The sequence below is a fragment of the Chiloscyllium plagiosum genome, chromosome 36, assembly GCF_004010195.1.
Source record: "Chiloscyllium plagiosum isolate BGI_BamShark_2017 chromosome 36, ASM401019v2, whole genome shotgun sequence".
Taxonomy (NCBI): domain Eukaryota; kingdom Metazoa; phylum Chordata; class Chondrichthyes; order Orectolobiformes; family Hemiscylliidae; genus Chiloscyllium; species Chiloscyllium plagiosum.
The window spans coordinates 8,919,996-8,936,167 of NC_057745.1; the positions used below are offsets into that span (position 1 = coordinate 8,919,996).

General features: G+C 39.0%; 1 protein-coding gene across 3 annotated transcripts in view; it reads left to right on the top strand.

Moving 5' to 3' along the window:
- Window positions 1-989: 989 nt before the first annotated feature.
- LOC122540929 (aggrecan core protein-like) overlaps window positions 990-16,172 on the top strand; it is a 104,889-nt gene continuing 89,706 nt past the window's right edge. For all 3 annotated transcript variants that reach the window (XM_043677240.1, XM_043677241.1, XM_043677242.1), the window contains exon 1: window positions 990-1,301. The gene's annotated coding sequence lies outside the window, so the exon portion shown is untranslated. The remainder of the gene's footprint in view (window positions 1,302-16,172) is intronic.

The window sequence follows — 16,172 nt, forward strand, 5'->3', positions numbered from 1 at the left end:
ATGTAACTGACAGGGCTGTTTCACCTTCAAAGGTGGAGAGGAATTTCAGGTGGCACGTTTGGAAAAAGTCATGCATCAGAGCTAAATATATAATTGAACACATTGGTATTAATGAAAGTAATAGTGGTACAGACTGACTAGGAGCTGGAGCCCTGCTTTTATAAATTGTAGCTCTATGCTTCATGGGTTTAGAACATTACATGTCAATATGAGTGATGACTTCAAGCAAGAAATTTCAGCTTAAAAGCAAAAAAAAATTCACCTTCAGGCTTCACCCTCGCAATGTTATATTTCTCATCCTTGCAAGTTCTTCCTCACTCCCACTCCCCCCAGTGATCCTATTTTCCTTCCTGCCATTATCTTCTTTCACTTCCTTTCCCTCGCTCACTTTCTACCACCCTTGTTGTCTTAACATCTCACTTTCAACCCTACTTAGTCAGAGCTAATGACCCAGGATGTTTGCTGCCACTTGCTCTGAGGAACTACGGACACTTCCTATAATTTGCAGTGGTTCCAATTTTCTATTTCAAAGATTAAACAGCTGACATGCTAAGTAATTGCTTTCTAATGACCACTGAATCAGTTGCTGAATTTCTTCCTGGCCTGTAATTATAATGAATTATTGCACTTTCCCCTCGCCCGCTCCCAAACAATGAATCCTGTTGTGAAACCATCAATGAATGTGGTTTAGTTCCTTCAGTTGAGTGGGGGTGTTGAAGAAAGAGGAAGATCATTTCAAATACAATTGTAGTTAAGGTCCTAGGCTGCTTGATTCAATATTGAATGATAGTGGGCGTTAGGACAGTCTCCTCCCTGCATTCAGAAGTCCACCCTGTCCTGGTAACTGCCTCCAGCTACTCCACCCCCTCACCACCTTGTGTTCAGTTTGCTCCACCTCCAGCTTAGAGACAGCTGTCAACCCCTGGACCACAGCCTGAGACCTCCAGAGGCGGATCCACAAATTTGGTTGTATCCCAGCACTAGGGAGATACCCACAAGCTGGCAGGAGGAGCTGTGCATCAACTCTCGAGCTCTCCTCATTCTGTGGCTATTGACCTGGCTTGGAGAAGTCTGCGCTAGCTCTCTCTCTCTCTGCTCCTCTCAAGGATCCTGTCTCTCAGGGCAAGGATAATTGACCAAGGCAACAGCAACAGGACAAGCAAAAGAAAACATACAAACACACAAAGGAAGAAGGAACGTGAAAAGAAACACCGGCATTGAAGATTTCACACGAAGCGAGGTTTTCCTGCAAGGTGTATGGTACATTCCACATTCCGAACAATTGCACTGAATTGTACAAGGTAATTAGCTTGTGAGAGAAAGAGAGGGTTTTCTTTAAAAAGAACAAGGCATTTCCCAGTGTCTGGGGAACTGCACAGATTTTGTGAAGCAGCAGCTAGCTCATGTGTTGGCTGCTGCAGAGAACATTGAATGTGTTTCCAATTCAAATATCAAGAGGAGAAAAGGCAGTAAAGATTTTTGTGCTTGAGAAAAGCAGATTAAAGCAGCTCTAAGTGATGCTGAATATTGTGCAGCACCTTGTAAAGAAAGTTAGATTTTACTGTTCTTCTTTGGCTGTGGAAAACCTGAACTCCCAGTGGGTGACTAACTTCAGAATGTTTCAGGGCTACATTGGGGCAGTTGCTAAATTAGATAGCTCAGGGCGGTTTATTTCTTTTTAAGATGCACATTTTAACGTTTGTAATGCGGTAGAGATAATGGGACATCACTTGACTGGTTTGATTATGTTTATTTGATAATGTTGGCTGGTGAGTGGAATCTAACTTTCTAAAGTAAACGATGATGTTTGCTGTACTGTAGGAAGACACTTGAAAGTCCGCACTTAGACAGATGTTCAAATATTGGAGATGAACCCAGTACAGTGTGTAGCTGTTTGATATGCCAATGTTATAATTTTAGCTTGAATCTTTCCGAATTACGATGAAACAGATAAAAAGAGGAGTGATCTTATTTAAAGTTGAACCGATAGATAAATGTACAACACATGCACTTACCTCTGGCGTCTAATCATTGCTAACGTCTTAACTATTTCTTAAAGCTGAAGGATTTCACTATTTCCTTAACGATTATTCTCTGATTTTAAAATGAGAGGGGAAAGTGTGACTTGTTCAGTTCTCCAGCTGAATGATAATCTCTTGGCTGCTCCTGAGGATATTACCCGTTTGTCCCTCAACTACACAGCAGTTAGTGTGAACGACACAGCCGCCAGATGACGCCAGCTTTCCCTCTATAAACACTGGCTTCTATATGTAGTTGCAACAAGTCTCGGAGCAAGCAACAAAAGCAGTTTTCATGAAGCCAGGAAGGCGAACGTCAAGAAAAAGACGACTGTATGTTTAAAAAAAAACCCAACGCTGCCTCCAATGCAGAAACGGAAACCTAAAGTTTACTTTCTTTTTTGCAAAATATAGTCATTCCATTTTTTTTAAAAAAACGCACCCCTTGCTACATAGTCTGTGTCTCTTTGCAAACTAACATTGACGCACCTAAAGGAACTTTTTGTTGGTTGAATAACTGGCCATATAGAAAGATGTAAGTCATGAATTTCCAACGGTGGAGCACTGAGCATTTCCAGGTCACAGTAATGCAAATGAAATTAACCATGTGAAATTCACAGCATTTCATAACCGTCAAAAATAGATGTGCTCTTGTGGAATTGGATGATGCATATATTAAAAATGTGCTCACACTTTAACCTGACAAGCAAGTAAAATCTTTTTTTGTCCCACCTCAGCACTTTGTTTTTGTCCCTCTGGATTTCAACCATGTTTTACCCCTTTTGAAGTTAGGATGTCCCACACTGGCTCAGAGCTCAGAGGGTATCATTTCTCCTCCTGTAGCCAGTGGTTAGTCAGCACAGTGTGTCGGCTAGAATAAGCACAAGGGAATGCTCCAGTTCAGCTAGCCTGGCAGCATCTACAGATAGCAGAGTTGCCGTTTTGAGTCTGCTGTGACTCTACGTCCAAATAAGGTGTCGGTTCGGTTTTTCAAATACTTTATTACAGCCGAGTCTGACCGTGTTCCTGTCACTTGGACAGCGATCAGGAACACGCCCAACCACGGGCCACTCTTTCTTTATGAACACTGAATAACTTCTTTGAGGAGATTGGTACCTTGCCGGAGACCAGTGAACTCAATATTATATACACCAATAAAGGTACCTGTGATCTCCTATCTGTCTGACTCAACCCCACAGAAAATATAGCATCTGATACTCAATACAGTACTGCATTGAAGTGTCAGTCTTGGGCTTACTTTCTCAAGCGGTATATTATGGAATATATCTCCAAACTACAATCTTCCAACTCCCAGCCAAGAGCACCACACTGCGCAACTACAGCATCTACAATTGTCCAGGTTTTGTTTTGCTGCCATTCCTAGCTTCATTATAATTACTTTAATCAGTCTGCTTGGACATGTTATGGCCCACTTCAGAGGCAGGTAGGACTCGAGGTCCCTGGTCCTGAGGTAGGTTCACCAGTACTGCACCAGAGGCCCTCCTGACCTCTTTATGGATGTTTTTATTCAACCTGTTGAGTGTTGTTATGACCAACATCTGGGGCTAATTTGAGATTTGAACCCAGACCTTCTGCCCTGGAAGTAGGGACACTGTTATTACACACTGCAAGGCACTCCCTAAAGCATTACCATTTTAGTCCAACTGATAAATTGTCGAGAGGCAGGGTGAGATTGACTGACCTGAACATAAAGGTAAGCCTTTGTCCAAGCATGGCATTGAGGAATCTCAGTAAAACTGAGGTCAATAAGAAGCTGGGGCTGAATTCTTCACAAGATTGCAGATGAATCACTGGACAAGTGGTAAATTGCGCTTTCAACCATCATAGCCTTAGGCATAAAATTATTGTTTCAATAGATAGATAGGTGTTGAAGATATCTCTGTTTCTAATTAATTGGTTTCAATCCACAAAAAAATCTTCCATTGTGGATCTGAGTAAATTATTTGTGAATATATTCTAACAGCAGTGATACATTGCCAGGGTTCAACTCCCCCTGGCACTTTAGTTTGTACTGTATATTTACTTAACAATGATTAAAGCTCCAGTAAAACAAGCCACAAAAATTCCATTTAAATATTTTAATCAATGTGTTACCAAAGGATATTTGAGTTTTAGTTGCTTCAAATGTCATTACTATTTGTTTCAATATATTCTTGGCATAGCATTGGTTAAATTTTTCACAAGGATTTGTTTAATGGTTTTTGCAATTGAAAGGATGAGTATTCTCCATCAGCTCCCTCCCATTTCCTGAAAATTTTGTGGAAATATAATATACCACAAAACAAATCACTCCACAATGTGTCATCATTGTGTTGGAGTGCCACAACACTACAAGCCACAACAACATAAGGAAAGAATGTCAACATTGGCCAATAAAAAAAAAATTAAAGTGCTTGAAAATCATGTTACATTATGGAAGTAATGTATAGGTACTCTATCTAAGTTAACAGTGTAGAGCCAATTCTCATCAGTAGATGAGATTTAGTTTGATTATTTTAAAATTATAATTAATGAGAATTTATGTAATCACCTTGTGACTAAACTAGTTGCTCTAGCAATGACTCCTAACTGGTTGTCAAGTTTAGATTTACCCTCACAAATAGCTGCTGTAATTAGTTGTAATTACATTAATAACCAAACCAATACCGATGCTCAATTCTGTTCTTCAGATCACAGTCCACTGCAGCTGGTGATCTTGTTGTGAAAAATGGGAATTGGATCACACATCTATAAGACTGTGCAACATTGTGTAGGATTGACAACCATCCCAGATTGTTCCTCAGAGATCTAAAGACTGATAACTGTTGGACACTGCTTTGAACAACCCAAAAACTTTGCAAAAATTTGTGGATTCTTTAACCTTTTTAAAAATTAGATACATAATCTTTAGAAGTGGGGTAAAATGGCTATGCAACTTGGCTGGGGTGGTGGTAAGCAGGAAACTAAGTGATTGAAGATCCAGAGATTTTCAGGGATATGTTAAGTTGGACTCTGCTGGGCACTGACCTTACACTTTTGAATATCTTTGCAAAACTTTCATACAGAGCAGACACATTATGAAAAAAGAGCATTAGATTGTTTAGTGATGCCAGACAGTACCAAGAACTTACATTTTTATCGTACTTTGAGCATTGTTAGAAGTCCTAAGGCTGTTATTAGAACCATGATCAATTAAACAGCGAAGCTTGGTCAAAGTTTGGTCAAAGAACTAGGTTTTACAAAGTATATTATGGAAGATAGTGGTGGTCAAACTCAGCAAGTCTGACAGTAGCTGTGCAGAAAGAAACAAAGTTAACAAGTTGAATATGACTCTGCTTCATAGTTGAAGAAGAAGAGACATACTTGACTCAAAGCATTACTTTTATTTCCCTCTCTTGCTGAGGCCTGCAGTGTTTCTCCACGTTCTGACTTCACATCTCTGTCTTTGCTTAGATTTTCTAATGTGTCTTAAAGCAGGAAAGAACAATGACTTGAAGTAGGAAGGAAATGCCAGAGTCAGACCCTAGTCAGCTGGAAGTGTGGCTGCCAATCAGAATGTGTTGCATTCTGGATCACTAGTTTGTGGAAATTCCTATTATTGTCCTTTCCAAGCTGTTAGCCCATCACTTCTTCAATGGTGGCATAATTTATTATTCTTTCCTCTCTCCTTTCCTGACTTTTGCTGGGCAACTATCCCATGTGGATCACACTCTCCGAGGACTCCTAACATGAGAGCTGCAACTGAGAGAGGTGATGGGGAAGTAAACTGGGGAAGGCATCATAGGTGTGCTATACACACAGCAGGAAGGGTCTTGTGGTGATATCCCAAACTCTGCGCCAGGAAATCCAGGATTACGTACCACCTTCCTTGGATGCGTATCATTCTGTCTGAACAGGTTAACCAAAACAACTACACATCCAGAAGTAGCTCCTTTGATCGTGGTCACGTTGGAAAGCCTTGCAGGATTTTTCTAAACCCCTCTCCCACCCTCTTATTTCCTTTCACAGCATAATACCCAAAGTATACAACCACTCACATTTATATAAAGCCTTGAACATGTTAAACATCCAAAGTCACCCTCCTTTCATTCCAGGTAGTTTCAATTCATTCTACACAAAACGTGAGTCAAGCCTGGGCCAGTCGTGTCCTGTTCAGTCCTACACTATTCAATGCAATAATTATGTGGGTTGATCATCAGGGACCTTTCTCTCATTGGATCTTGTGACTTGATGCATAACCAAACAATTCTAGGAGTCATTTTCTGGAATTACATAGGACTCAAATAGAATGATTTATTTTGATATTGTAATCTAAGAACTTAGAATGTCCAATGAATGTTGAAATCAAAGAGAGAAAATGGGTAGGAATGCAAAAAAATCATTGATATTATATCTGCTGTCAATTTTAACCCAACCTCCCACTTGATATTCAGAATGGTTAACACAGATGAGCCAGCAGCAGATGTCATTCTCTTGATTTTTCATTCCCTCCCAAGTTACATTTTACCCCTTTTGCATCTTACAATAGAATTACAGAATAAAGTGATGGCAGGAATGTCATCTGACCTAGAATACATCGAATGAGGCAAGAAGCAAACCTCATTACCCCATTGTGAGCATAATGGATTGCCCTAACTTTGGCTGGTCAATGACACTTGGTCACAGATTTTGCTTGTCGGTTTTTTCTCAAAGGTTTCTATTTTCTTTTATTTTTCTAAAATTGAAAACAAAGACCATAATTATTGTAATCTTCTATCTTTGTTGAAAGTGCTCTCAAGCCATCTATCTACCTTCTTTTAACTCATTCCTTAGCAATGTTTCAAAATTGTGTAATACCTTACCTCCTCAGTCTTGTCTTCTAGCTATAAAAGTTAAAAATCAGGCATGGGGTTCACATAATCAATACTCTTTTGATTAAGCTTGTCTATTCTTCTGTCCTTTTGAATCTCTGTCGATGTTTACTCTATGGCAGTTGGCCATTCACCCAGTCCAACTTGGTTAAAAAAAGAATCTCTGGACTTATCAATGTTGTGTAAGATTGATTATGAAATTAATTTAATACAATAAATGTCGCCAGCATGCCAAGAGATATGCATTGTCCTTCCACATCAGTATTTGTGTATGGTGTTAATGCTACGGATGGAGGCATTTATCACTCAGTTGTGAGTTAGCCCACTGCACAAATGATGTTGTGTATGTTGTCATTGGTGTTGTAGGCATTATTGTAATGTTGGTTGATCCCTTTGGCAACCTTTATTTATTTTAAAACCATGCTTTATTCATAAAAATATCTTTATATACATACAAAGTCCCTAAAGCAGTTCGGTTCTGTGCAAGAACATATTAAAAAACAAACCCAATAGATAGATTAGATTAGATTCCATTCCCTACAGTGTGGAAACAGGCCCTTCGGCCTAACAAGTCCACAGCGACCCTCCAAAGAATAACTCACCCAGACCCATTCCCCTACCCTATATTTACTGCTGACTAATGCGCCTAACACTATGGGCAATTTAGCACGGCCAATTCATATCTTTGGATTGTGGGAGGAAAACTGAGCACCCAGAGGAAACCCACGCAGAAACAGGGAGAATGTACAAACTCCACACAGACAGTTGTCTGAGGCGGGAAATGAACACAGGTCCCTGGCGCTGTGAGGCAGTAGTGCTAACACTGAGCCACCATGCCGCACGAGCTTGACTCCATCCAGCAAACAAACCAAAGGCATTTCTTACTTGTTCAAGACTATATTTACATATATTTGAGGATCCAATAACTGAACAGACCCCCATTTAACTATGGTAGGAAGACGTTAGATGGTGGTCTTTCCCCACTGTGCCTTGGCGGCAGCTGGGTCTAAGCTTTCGTGCGTCCCTCAGCACATAGTCCTGGACCTTGGAATGGGCCAGTCCGCAACACTCAGTCAGGATCAACTGCTTGCTCTGGAAGACAAACAAGTGTCAGGGAGATCAAAGAGTTGATGAGACCAAAGGGTTCCTCCAGGTGGAGTCGATGTTGTCTTGTTGTGCGACCCGGTGAACAGACCGTAGAGCACAGAGTCCCACGTCATGGAGCTGCTCAGGATGAACCTCAACAAAAACCATTGCATCTCTCTCCAGAATTCCTTTGCAAAGGCACATTCCAGCAGGAGATGTGTGACAGTCTCTACACACTGGCTGCCACTTCGAGGGCAGCGTGCGGTGGTGCAGACTGACCGAATGTACATGAAGGATCTCACAGGTAGTGCCCCTCTCACTACCAGCCAAGTAATGCCTTGGTGCTTGTTGAAAAGTTCTGGTGATGAGGCATTCTGCTAAATGACTTTGACAACCCGATAGGATCCATCCTCTCCACAGGGTTTCGAGGATGCTATGTGCTGACCACTTCCTGATGGACCTGCACTGAAAGGTGTTTTTCTTTGTAAGTTTCTCCATGAAGGACAGGTGATACAGAACAGTCTGACTATTTGGGACATTCCACGGCAGCGAGGCCAGGCCCATCCTTCTCAACACCAGGGACAGGTGGAACCTCAGTGCATAGTGACACTTGGTGTTTGCGAACCATGAGTCTGCGTACAGCTTGATGCAGCCACACACCAAGGTGGCCATCAGGATGAGTACGGTGTTGGATACATTCTTCCCCCTTTATCCAGAGATTTGTACATGGTGCCCCCGCAGACACGATCCATCTTAGACTTCCAGATGAAGTGGAAGATGGCTCAGGTGACTGCAACATTACAGGTTCGGGGAATGGGCCAAGCATTTTCTTTCAAATTTTCCAGAAAGATCATCTGAAAGAGTCTGAGGAGAATGTTGTTAATCTGTGCTCCAGTATTGACTTTCAGCTTCAGATTTAGGGTTATGTGCTCATTTCTTATCCACTTGCTGATCTGAATGGTTATTTATTTATTTTCTTTGGAAATTGTCATATCCAACCATTTGATATAAGTGTATGGTTCCTATGTCTATTATGTTCTCAAATGTGTCATGATCTTCCAAAGTGTATGTGTTTTGGTTTCTTTTCCTCCTCATTTGCTCTGTTGATTGACCTCTGATAACTCCTTTACCATCTTCTTTCTTTGTTTTGCACAACTTTTTCAATAAACTCTGTGATTTAATGAATGTGTACAGCATTTCCTTCTAGCTGTGAACTCACAGTCATCTGCACTACCAGCACATCTTTCTCACTATCTGGTGCGTATGCTTTGTGTTGCTTAAACAATGTCATAGAGTCATTGTGATTTACAGCATAGAAACAGACACTTCAGTCCAACTCATCCATGCCAACCGAATTCCTAAATTAATCTAGTCACATTCTTCAGCATTTGGCATATCCTTCTAACTCTTCCTATTCATATACCCATCCAGATGCTTTTAAAGGTTGGAATCGTACCAGCCTTCACCACTTCCTCTCGCAGCTCATTCCATCCACACACCACCCTCTGCGTGAAAAAGTTATCCTTTAGGTCCCTTTTAAATCTTTCTCTCCTCACTTCAAACCTATGCCTCTAGTTTTAGAGTCCCTTACCTGGGGAAAAGACCTTGTCTATTCACCCTACCCATGCCCCTCATGATTTTATGAACTTCTATAAGGTCACCCCTCCAACTTCAATGCTCCTGGGAAAATAACCCCAGCTTATTGAGCATCTCCGTATAGTTCAAATCGTCCTACCCTAGCAACATCCTTGTAAATCTATCAACTCTGTTGCCTTTCCCTTGACCTTAATTGAAGGTTAATCATTTGGGTAGCCATGATCTTCATTAGTCTGCATTTGGGCTCACGTGCTCTGACAATATCTAAAGGTTGCCATGTTGTGGGCCTGTACTTTGCAATTTAATCTTTGCATTCCATTGTGTGCAGAACCCCAAATGATCTGATCTATCAGTCCTTCATCTATATCTTTGATTTTATCTTTTCTGCTTGCGGTCATCAATCATGTTAAGAAGTTATCAATAGGCTCATCTAGTTCCGGCTTCAAGCTTTGAAATTCACCAGTGGATCCAATGATTTGACAATGGCGAGAAACGTGTGCTGAATTTTTCAAGTTATTTTATCTCGGTTTTTACTCATTCCTCTTCCAAGAGGAATTATAAATCTTTTCCTTCTGGCCACAAAAGAATGCAACTGACCTTTCCCTCGTTGCAAGCACCATTTTGTTTATGTGCAGTTTACTACTTGTTCTTCCTCCGTGATTTATTAATTTTTGTTTCCTTTCAATCTAGTTCAGCTTGAAATCTATTTATAATATTGATACCTGCTGCCACCACTAGATCTCAGAAGTTCAAAATAATAACATTTTTAAACTCAATATGGAGTTTCAAGTGTATTCCATTCAGCTTTTCATGTGACTGATGGATTGATGCATTGTTGCATGGCATCCCTCTGCAATGGGACATCACCATGGATGGACATTCTCACAATAACCAGTTCCAACTTCCTTACGAATAACACAACATGACAGGTAGCCAAAACGTGTGGTGCTGGAAAAGCACAGCAGGTCAGGCAGCATCCAAGAAGCAGGAGAGTCCACCTTTCAGGCATAAACTCTTCATCATTCCTGATGAAGAGCTTATGCTCGAAACGTCAACTCTCCTGTTCCTCAGATGCTGCCTGACCTGCTGTGCTTTTCCAGCGCCACACGTTTTGAGACCGATCCTCACGTTTGCAGTCCTCACGTTCTCCTAATATGACAGGTAATGTCATTGCTAATCTACGACTCCAGGCGAGAGAATATTCAACATATTCTGATATAAAACCAGACAGACAAAATTTTTGCAGAATATAGTGGGACAGCGCCCTGTGTGTACAAAAGATTAGTTTATCCTTGCATGGTGGTGGCATAGACCACATTTGCCCTATTGTCCTGCAATGCCAAGGCTCCTGAGCTGTAGTTTAGTACTTAACATCCAATCTGCAAAGTTTCTTGATCAAGCAGGAATTGTACCACTGAATTACAGATGATATATTAAAGCAATGGATAATTTAAATGCTGCTTCATTTTTGCATCCAGATAATGCGTTGCCCAATATAAAACAGCAGATTACCAGCTTAAGGAGCAATGTCCCAGAAAGCCACTTAACGTGCACATACATCTTTCATCCACCTTGTGGATACCACATTTCAGATTTCAAACATGATAACTTGGACCAATTCAAACCAACTTTAAATAGGGGAAGCCAGTTAATGAATGAGTACTGTTGGGCTAGCTGGGAGCCAAATATGACCAGTCACCTAAACCTAATCCCTTCCTCACTCTGCTGGAATGGTAGCTTTAAAGGGAAGAAGTGGATCAGGTACCCATCCTTTTTAATAGTTAATCGTCACAAATATATTCTCAACACTATGTAATAAGTAATTACTGTCATGGGATATAAGCTAGTAGCGATATTGATGAATAGAGAATATTACCTGGGAAGGGTAAAATTTCTTTTTGTCAATGCATTTAATAATATTATAAATCAGGATGGGATAACCTCCATTCAGTTAGTTTAGCGAAATCGTTCCCTGTCAAAGTTTGATATGATGTCATAATCCCCAAGAGCAAACATCAAACCCAGCCGTGTTTCACTGGAATATGTGTGAGATTGTTCTGTATTGTTAAAAAATGTTTATACATAATATAATGATTCCCAATCCTATTTTTCTTGTTAACAGTAGGATTACAGTACAGATCATGGATGGTTGGTTCCAATGATTGCAGGACTAATTTGAACTGCAGATGTATCAAGATTAATTAAATATTATGGCACAGATGGATAGACACTCCACAGCACTAATAAAATGTCCTGCCTTATGGGGAACTGAGCTATTTGATCTATAGAGCGCCAATTCAATCCTTTATCAATGCTGAGTTGATTGATCTTAAATGGGGCAGCGTCAAGGACAGCAGAATAGACCTAATCAAATCAAGGATAGAGAGTGGAATGATCAGTTACTAGGATTCTGTTTCGAATCTGTGTGATCTGCAGGAAAGTGAGCAACATGAGGACAACAGAGGACAACAGGTTCAATTTTGGTTATATGATGTGCCTCACAGGTAAAAATGCACACTGACTAGATCCTATGCATGATCTGTTAAATTTAAAACTGAAAAGAAATTTAAAATGGTGATTTCTTAAAGATTATAACATGGTTCTAAATGGCTTTTGAGGTCCATCACCTTTGAAGATTTTTACATGAAACATTTTTGTTTGAATGCAATTTGTGGAAAAGTATAACTATCAAGGCGAAAGTGACATGTGATTGCTTTCCCAAACAGAGTTTTCAGAAAGGTGTCATCCTTTGAGGAGATAGCTTGAGCAATGCCTAGAGTCCAAGTGATAACACATTTGACTTTGAATAAGCCTGTAGACTGATATTTCATTGCTGTACCACAGGAGTGCTGTAGTGACCATGAAAGAGAAACTAATTGCAGGACCTATCTTCTTACTTTCGGTGCATCCAGCTCACGTTAAGATGCCCCGGCTATATTTTCATGCACTCACCATACAAATGGATCGTTTCCTTTTCGAGTTTTACCGTCACTCATCGACGCATGGATACCCCTATCTAGCTAACCACAGCCAGATGATCTTAAGGGAACGAGTTAAAATAATGTGGACCAGAGGGATGAGCTGGATTTTTCAACCATTTGATTATGTTACCACTCATCATCTGTCGTGTGTCGCATGCACTTTAATTCTTAACACCATGATTACCCACCACCAATTACTATGTGACTTAAAATACTCTAATTTTTATTAATGAAATGTTAAAATTTTAAAAATACTAGTTAAAATCAATACTATTTAAAATTAACCTAAAACCTTGCTTAAAAACAATCAAAATTAAAAAGTTATTAAATTTTCTCAACTGGAGAATCCTAAGGGTCCATAAAAATTCTTAAAAGCTCGAGAGTCAAAGATAAAACAAGGTTTGCGATGTTCTGAGCAAAAGATTTAAATTTCTTGATCCCGAGGTCTTTCATTAGTTATTTGCTCTTTTCGAACCATTTTCCTCAGGATCCCATCACAAAACCATAAAAGGATATTTTTGTTCCTTTTGTAAGGTCCAATATTTCCTTTTCCAGATGTTTATACTTGGTTTTCTTTTCTTCCCAGGCCTGTTCGAGTGAGTTAATTTGTAGGTCTGTTCTAATTGTTACATCGACCACAATAATATGGGCGGCAGGTTGGCACAGTGGTTAGCACTGTTGCCTCACAGCGCCAGAGACCCCGGGTTCGATTCCCGCCTCAGGCGACTGACTGTGTGGAGTTTGCACCTTCTCCCTGGGTGCTCCGGTTTCCTCCCACAGTCCAAAGATGTGCAGGTCTGGTGAATTGGCCATGCTAAATTGCCTGTTTCCACACTGTAAGTAATCTAATCTGATTTTCCTTTTTAAAACTTAAGTCCGGTATCCATAATTTCTCGGTATTATCTTTAATACGTGGTTCCACGTATATTATCCATCCTTTTTTCTTTATAAACTTTGTTAGTTCTTCCATTACCCTATTGTGTCTTTTTATCCTCATATTTTTAATATAGGGACACCATCCTGAGATGTGCGCAATTGTTTCAGAATTATCATCACATCTCCGACAACTCTTGATATTAAACGGCCTTCCATATGCTAGCGACGCCCGTGTTGGATATAGGTTCGTTCGTAATAAGATTGAATTTATTACTTTGGACGTCTTTGTGTGTTGTATTTTTGTCAACCAGTTATTAGAGATATTATCATTCTTAAAATAGTGGGTACCAGCCCCTTGACAGGGCAAGGCCATCCATCTCTGAAGTTCCATAGATCTCCAATGGATTGTGGGAGATGTAATATTTCTTTGATTGCATTTTTAATTATGTTATCCAGTTTATTAAGATAGTTTAATGATACCTCTGATAAAATTAGATAATAATATAATCTAGGGATAAAATAAATTTTTAAAAGTTCCAATTTCTGAACTGGTTTTAAAAGGGATCTTTTAAGATTTTCAATCCATATACCTAGTTGGTTTTCCCAATCCGATTGGCTTACACCAATCCATGGGTCTATCTTTGCTCCTAAATATTTATCAGTACTTCCTGGATCTATGAATTGTATATTACCCTCGTTAAACTTCCAATTTGCCTTATCATTATATATAAATGTTTTGTTTTTATAAGTAAAGTAAAATCCTTTTGTTTTACTTATATTGACCTCCATCCCTGTATTATTACAAAATTTCTCAACCAGTTTTAAATTGTATGCCATTCCATCATAGGATTGGCTAATTAAAGCTATATCATCAACAAATGCTAGAGTTGTACAATGATAGCTCTTTTTATCTTGACCTAAAAATAATCCTCTTTTTCTTTCTTCGATAGTGCTTATAAGGGGGTCAATAACTATATTAAAAAGAATTGGTGATAACGCATCACCCTGTTTGACCCCTCTTAAAATTTTAATCTTATCAGTTTTACAATTAAAATCTTCAATCTGAGTAAAATTATTTTCATACAAATTTGTAATTAATTTAATAAATGTTGGGGGGAGCTGAAATCTTTTAAGGGCACTTATTATTAATTTATGTCCTACGGTATCAAAGGCTTTCTCCAGGTTTACGAATACCACTGCTAAATCAATTTTATTCTTCTTAGCTCCATTTATGATATTCTCCAGGATTTTAATATTTTCTTCACACCCTGCCACACCTGCCATAAAACGTTTTAGCCTCTTATTTAAGTTTATAACGCAACTTAATCAATTGGTTATAATTTTTGTAAACAGCCTAAGCATAATTGGACCTATCATGATTGGTCCAGTTATTAATATCGTTTAATCCGTCCTCATCACTTACTTTGGGAATCAGCACTGTTCTACTTATTTTAACTTTATCCGGGATTTTACCTGGTTTTACCCAAATGGTATATATTCTAGGAATTATCATATTATCTTTATTAAATATACTAATTATTTCTTTCAGCGTCATCCAATCTGGTCCCGCCGCGGTTTTAACGTCCATCGCCTTCACGTCCTGATTTACGTCTTCTACCGTTATAGGACCAGTCAGTATGTCGCATATTGATCCCTCAATCTGACCTTTGTATTTAGCAAAACCTCTTAGATTACTTTTATCATTGGAATTAGATAGTCTCTCTTTAAAATATTCCTCTAATTCCTCTTTGCTAAGCGGACATTCACACTTAGCCAGAGCCCCCATCAGGGTTCTAGCTAAATATTGCCTTTTAGTTTTATATAAAACCTGTACTTCTCTGAACTTTCCTTTTTTTACTGTATCTTCTCTTAGCGTTTTTTACCTTCTTATTACCCTCTTGTCTACTATCCTTCTGCTTAGTACCTACTTGATTTTCATATTTCAATTTCTCTGACTTATGATTTTCATTATTATTCCCTAATTTACCGACTATCATATCCATAATACTATCGTAGTCCTTCAGTATACCTTTACTCTTACTTATTTTCTCCTCAATTATCTCTACTAATTATGTAAGTGACCTATCTTTATATCCTACACTCCCATTAATATTATTATTACCTTGATGACTATGCTCACCAGCTCCTATCTCCTCTATTACAGTATCTATATCCAGGTCACTACTCTCACTTTCACTTTTATTATTATTACAAAGGACCACTTCCTGACTTATGCCCGCAACTTTATCGTGACTTTTACTATGTTTTTTTAACAATCTCCTTTTATCGGAAATCTGTTTTGCTGTTTTAGTTTCCAATTTTTCCGCAATAAGTTTATTGATATTTTTACAACCTCTAAATTCTAATTCTAATTGTTGTAATATTTTAATTTCAGAATTAGACCATATACCTCTTTTACCTTTCTCTCCTTTTTCCAAGTTATCTTTATTCTCTTTATTCTCTTTTTTCCTCTTATCGTTTCTCAGATTGGGATGCACGTGCCTCTCGTGTTGTCCCAATCCTCTAGCTGTTGTAAATTTCAATGGGCACATTTCACATTGGTATGATTTTTCGTCTTCCCTCTCTTTAATATTGCACTTGGAATAGTGACATGCGACTGCGTGATAGTTACCTTCCCAGCCACACTTGCTACATTTAATTCTTACTGCTTTAATCCCTTTACATAATTTTAGATGTTTCCTAAACAATCCCATAGTATTATAAATCTTGTTACAAAATTTACACATAAAATTGTCTAACGTGTA